Source organism: Nomascus leucogenys, chromosome 10 (assembly GCF_006542625.1).
Source record: "Nomascus leucogenys isolate Asia chromosome 10, Asia_NLE_v1, whole genome shotgun sequence".
NCBI lineage: Eukaryota > Metazoa > Chordata > Mammalia > Primates > Hylobatidae > Nomascus > Nomascus leucogenys.
In genome coordinates, this window is record NC_044390.1 from 36,674,004 (window position 1) to 36,680,003 (window position 6,000).

The 6,000-nt window shown below is 45.2% G+C and overlaps 1 protein-coding gene across 2 annotated transcripts in view; it reads right to left on the reverse strand.

Moving 5' to 3' along the window:
* RAP1B (RAP1B, member of RAS oncogene family) overlaps positions 1-5,481 on the reverse strand; it is a 51,329-nt gene extending 45,848 nt beyond the window's left edge. The window contains exon 1 of one of the 2 annotated variants that reach the window (XM_003259786.3): positions 5,276-5,481. The gene's annotated coding sequence lies outside the window, so the exon portion shown is untranslated. Of the gene's footprint in view, positions 1-5,266 lie in introns of both variants that reach the window. The other variant, XM_030820021.1, reaches the window with a different exon arrangement.
* Positions 5,482-6,000: the final 519 nt, after the last annotated feature.

Genomic DNA, 6,000 nt, shown 5'->3' on the forward strand with positions numbered 1-6,000 from the left:
AAAAAAAAAAAAATTAGCCAGGCACAGTATTCCCAGCTACTCGGGAGGCTTAGACTGGAGGACTGCTTGACCCCTGGAGGCAGAGGCTGTGGTGAACTGAGATCCTGCCACTGCACTCCAGCCTGACTGACAGAGTGAGACTGTCTCAAAAAAAAAAAAAAATAGGCCAGGCGCGGTGGCTCATGCTTGTAATCCAACACTTTGGGAGGCCAAGGCGGGTGGATCTCAAGGTCAGGAGATTGAGACCATCCTGGCTAACACAGTGAAACCCCGACTCTACTAAAAATACAAAAAATTAGCCGGGTGTGGTGGCGGGCACCTGTAGTCTCAGCTACTCGGGAGGCTGAGGCAGGAGAATGGCGTGAACCCAGGAGGCGGAGCTTGCAGTGAGCCAAGACTGTGCCACTGCACTCCAGCCTGGGCGACAGAGCGGGACTCCGTCTCAAAAAAAAAAAATCCAAATTATTTATTAGAGTTTTTAATGGATGCTCACTTCCTTTATTCAGTCTATTTGCACAACAGTTAAAAACATTCAATCCCCCAGTACTGGAAAAAAATCACAAGTTATGAGACCAGAATTCAGTTAAAATTTAAAAGGTCTCACTGATATATGTATATGTGTATATATATATATATATATAAAGTAGTATAACTACAAAAACAAAGTGAAAGTAATTACAAGTAAGCTTTAGGAAATGGTTTGATATAAAACTCAAACTCACAACATTAAATAATTACTCTCTATGGTCAGAGAGACAGATTTGTAACTTAAAAGAACATTTCTAGTATGCAGGCACCTCATATACAATCAAGTAATTTTTTTCTTTTTTTTTTTTTGACAGAGTCTCACTCTGTTGCCAGGGTTGGGAGTGCAGTGGAGCGATCTTGGCTCACTGCAACCTCCGCCTCCAGGTTCAAGCGATTCTCCTGCCTCACTCTCCCAACTAGCTCGGATTATAGGCACCTCCCACTACACCCAGCTAATTTTTTGTATTTTGAGTTGTATACTGATACCACAGAATATAGTCCTCCTGTACAACAAAAATCAGATGGAAATTCTGCAATTCATGTTGTAAATATTTTTTATTTTAGGGAATTTAAATTTTAAAAAAACTGGTACATTTCCCCTACATTTTCATTTTTTCCTAAGTTTTAAGGTTCTTTGGAAAGTTTTAAAAATTTTGACCCTCTACTGATTCAAAGGAAAAAAAATCTTTCTAAATTACTACTTAAATAATCAGTTGCTACTGCACCCTTGATTTGACCAACATTAGGAATAAATAGTCCAATGTTAGGAAATACGGAATTTACGTAAGTGATACTATTTTTTGTTGCTGGTGAATTTTAAAAAGTGATGTTTTTAAGGCAGCACAAAAGTTCCTGATAACTTTTCTTGTTTAAAATAGAAACTCTCTAAGACCAAAGAGACTTGCTTTAGAATCCAGTGCTCAACTGGGTTCAAAGTACAACAGATTATATACAAGCCAGTTTTTACTGCAAATGGATAAATTCATCTATTCTTTGTAGCTACTGCTTCCACTGTGCTCATGAGATTTACAAAGAACTTAAGACCTCAAATGGTAATTAGTACCTTTCAATACCATTGCAAAATAATCTATGAACACAGGAAAACATTAGCTTCCAGAGCCATGGTACAGTACTCCTGTTTATAGATGGCTGAACTAAAAATTTTGTCCAATGTTACAATGAATCATTGCATCAGCCAAAATGTCTTAACTTGTTCTAAAAGAAATTCAATTTGAAAAGTCTAACAAAAACTTCAGCCTAATCTCTTAGACCATGGAGTCCTCAATGACAGGAGGGGGAAGAAAACCCAGGGCATATTTTTAGTCACAACCTTTGTCTTAGAAAGTTTAAGAAAGACCAATATTTGCCTAACTTTTCTATAGAGTGAACATGTGACATCACTGCTATAAAATAGCAGTAAATAGCTAATTCATAAATGCTAAATTACTCCTAGTGCCAGTCAAATCTAGACACTGCAGATCAATACTCAACCTCCTCTTTAGCAACACAGAGAAACACAGTTATTTTACATCTTTAAGGAAATGATGCAAATCAGTAAGATCTGTGTGATAATCGATAATAAAACAGCCTATTTAAACAATACTTTTGGGGAAAAAGTAAATGGACACCTTGTAAAATCGGTCAAATTCTCTGTAACAGATCCAATTTCAGATTAATTTCACTGCCTCAATAAATATTTACCCAGTACCTACGAAAGGCAAAAAAACCTGAACGTGAGCTTTTCATCCAAATCTTAGACTGCATTTAAAATAACATGTCTAATCAGTTACCATGTTATCAATCTCTGCATAGACCTTCCACCAATCTTGAATTAGACAGGAAGATACACTTGAAAGGATCCTTACAAAAATGGATCTAGTTGTTTTAACGATTAATTGTTTGCTATACCCTCCTTACATGGTGGCTCTTTATTATGGGAGGGGGTCACTTTACCTTTATACAGGTTAAGAGAAAATACTGGAATTCTGGAAAGGATTGAGGATAGAACGAAAATTAATTTGTCAAGTAAAAGGGATTCCAAAGCCAATATGGAAATGTTTCTTTTTAAAGGATTACACCATTCTCTTCAAGTATCCTCTCTTTGAATGTTCATTACCATTATAATCCCTAAATTCAAACGCTAACCATTACACTGTGCCCAGGCAAAGCGCTAGGAAGAATACTGTGAAGAATGAAATGGATCAAGTCCCTACCCTCATGGTACTTACATTTAACTGGTGTTGAATGTCTACTGCAAGGCACCATGCCAGTGCTTTAAGGCATACAAAACAATATATATCTTGTGGTTGGAGTTTACAATTCAATGGAATAAATAATATATAATGGTAACAGGAGGTAGGAAGTAATGCGTGTCATAGAAGGTAAGAGAGATGACTTTTACGCGGTCGGGGGTGAGTGGGAGAACGTAAATGAGAGCAGAGCAATCATTTTCTTTTTCCCTTTTTTTTTTTTAGACAGGGTCTAGCTCTGTCACCTAGGCTGGAGTACAGTAGTGCCATCTCGGCTCACTGCAGCCTCTGCCTTCCAGGTTCAAGCTGGTTCAATCTGAACTTCCCAGGTTCAGATTCTCATGCCTCAGCCTCCCGAATAGCTGGGATTGCAGGCGCGTGCCACTACACCCGGCTAAGTTTTGTATTTTTAGTAGAGACGGGGTTTCACCATGTTGCCCAGGCTGTTCTCGAACTCCTACCTCAAGTGATCCGCCTGCCTCGGCTCGGCCTCCCAAAGTGCAGGGATTACAGGCATAAGCCACCACGCCTAGCCAGAGCAATCATTTTCATGCCCCATACCACATTTTAAAGTTAAATCAGTTTAGTATTGGTTCTTCAGTTGTATTTTGATACCTGGCATATTAAAAACAACAAACTGGCTACATGTGTTCCAATGATTTACTTTAGGACTTCCTCAGATAAGGCAGCTTCACAATTTATTGTCAATGTCAAACAAGGAAATGCATGTGAAAACACCTAATGCAGTACAGATTAAAAGCACAGATGCGCTCAAATAAGACTATCATTCAGGCTCTGTGTGCTTATTTAATCTGAGTATCAGTTTCCTCACCTAAAACCTGAGGATGAAACTACCCAAGTGGTTTTTCCTCCTATTTGACTAAGGTACCCACTTTTTTAAAAGTGCGATATGGGAAGAATATTCTTTGTAAGATGATAATTCACTATAAAAATGTTGTATTTCTTTCTCCATGTTGTCTCTTATGGATAGACTACTGTCCTAAAGGTCAGTGGACCCACTAACTGGTTATCTTATCTAGGCCTCAGTTTCCTCCTCCATAAAATGACAGGGTGGGACTGGATGATCTAAATAGTCCCTTCCGGCCCTTAAAAAGTCCCATGACTCCACTATGACTCAATAAATACTATTTCAAGAGTCAGCTTTTAAGAGTAATATGGGCTTGAAGTTAAATGAATGTCTCCCTTTTCTATTTACATAAGTTACTTTTTGTTAAGATAAGGTCTAGTTGAGCAAGTCCAAACAGTATTTTAATTACAAAAAAGGAGAGCTGAAAAATAAATTTACGAGTAAGAGCTTTAAATTGTTAAGTACTCGACATATATTAGATGCTGCCAGCAAAACCAAAATGCAATCAGATGGAATTAATTTTAAAATACTAAAATCACAATCTTCATTTAGTGTCAACTTTCTACCCCGTAAAAATGTGACTTCCCGTTACTGCAACACAGAACTGCTTCTATTCATACCAATCAGAAGTTACAGGGCCAAAACGTTTTTCTAAACTATTGAAGAGAGTGGGAGAGGGGGGAAAGCGAAGGGGAAGGAAACCATCTGCTTTAACTTGCAAGAATTATCTTTTCTCCAAGGCATCAGTGTTTTTCAGAAGAAAAATCCGGAGGGCCCGGTTCGTTGGGCGTAGTTTTAAATAAAATTCATGGCGCTGATAGTTTTAAGATTAGACACCTCGAGATGGCGAAAAAGAGAAGAGGACAAACTTCCTGGATTTTCTCTCCCTCTGTAAGAGAGATTTCCTCTTGCTGACGAAGGGAAAGGCCCCTTTAACAGTTTTTCTCTACACGGTGGCTGCTGCCAGACTAGGTGGGGCTCTCTCCGCTGCCTTCCTCCTGCCACTTCCCGCAACAAATGGAGCAAGCCAACCCCGTTTCAAGCAAACTTTTTCCCTGTCAGGCTCAAGCCCGCGGGGCGCCGGGGAGTGGTTTCCCCCGAAGGCTCCTCGCCCTAGCTCTGGACTGGGGGAAGCTGGGTCTTTGCAAAGGACAACTTTCTGGTTTCCGTTCTAACTTCCACCCATACCACGGAGGGAAGCCAGGCGACAAGCGAGGGGGCTCGGGGCGGGGAGCGAGTCTTTAGGGGAGCCGGCGGGGAAAGGAGGGCGGCGGGAGCAGCTGCGGCGGCCGCGGGCTGAAGAGAGCGGGCGGATGGGGGGGGGTCCTCGGGCTCTCACTTCCTCCGCCATATTTCAGACATTTGACCCCTTCCGCAAAGCGCGCTGTTCCCCCGCGGCGGCGGCGGCTCCTCCTCGCTGGCCCGCAAGGCAGCGCGCTCGCCGGCCCGGCGCCTGGCCCTCGCGCCACCTGCCGTGCGCCGAGGGGCTGCCGCCGCTGGGGCCCCTGACCGCCGCGCCCGGCCCGCGCCTCGCCGCACCCCACCCGCTCCCCTCAGCCGGCGCCCGGCCCCTGCCCCGCGCGGCCGCCGCCGCCGCTTCCCTCAGCGGCCACGCACTCACTCTGCGAACCTCTCACGCTGTCACCGGGTCCCTGCAGGCAGCGTCGCCCCGCGCTCCCTCCGGGTCGCTACTCTAGGCGCCACGGCGGTCCTGCCTCTGCCGCCGCCGCTCCGGCTGGTTTACACGCCTGAATCTGGGCGAGGTTTGGCGATGTCGCCTTGACGTCAGGCGTTCAGCCTCGCTCCAGCTTCCGCCCGCGGGCGGGGCGCGCGGGTGCGCGGCCCGGGAAGGGGCGGTCCCTGGGGGGGCGGGGCGAGGGGAACCGAGGGGGCGGGGCCGCCGTGCGCCGTGTCCTCCGCGTGCCGCGAAGCCGGAGCGCAGGCCCTGCCCACGGGCCCCTTAGCTGCCTCTGGGCGGCCTGTCTGCCGAGGTTTTTCTCTCTAGCTGCGCCGCGCCTTCAGGTTTGCTTCCCCAGGCTGTCTGGTGGGCGGAATCCGCGCGTCGGTGTTTCTGACCCTCGTAGGTTCCAGTGGAACCCTCTGAAACCCAAAAGGCGCCGCCTCTTAATGCAAACTGTAGTCATTGACTCGTCCAGTCTGTTGGTATTCGCGTCGTCCTTTGTGCTGGGCAAAGTAACCGTGAAGTAACGGAGAGCGCCGTTTCTACACATAGAGCTCCCCGAGGGAGCCTGGGCCAGCAAGTCTTTCAATTCTTGAGATGCCTTTTCTCCTGGATTGACAAGTATTTTATCCATTGGTGTCTTAACCCGGGCGAACTCTTTCCAAATTCCCTTG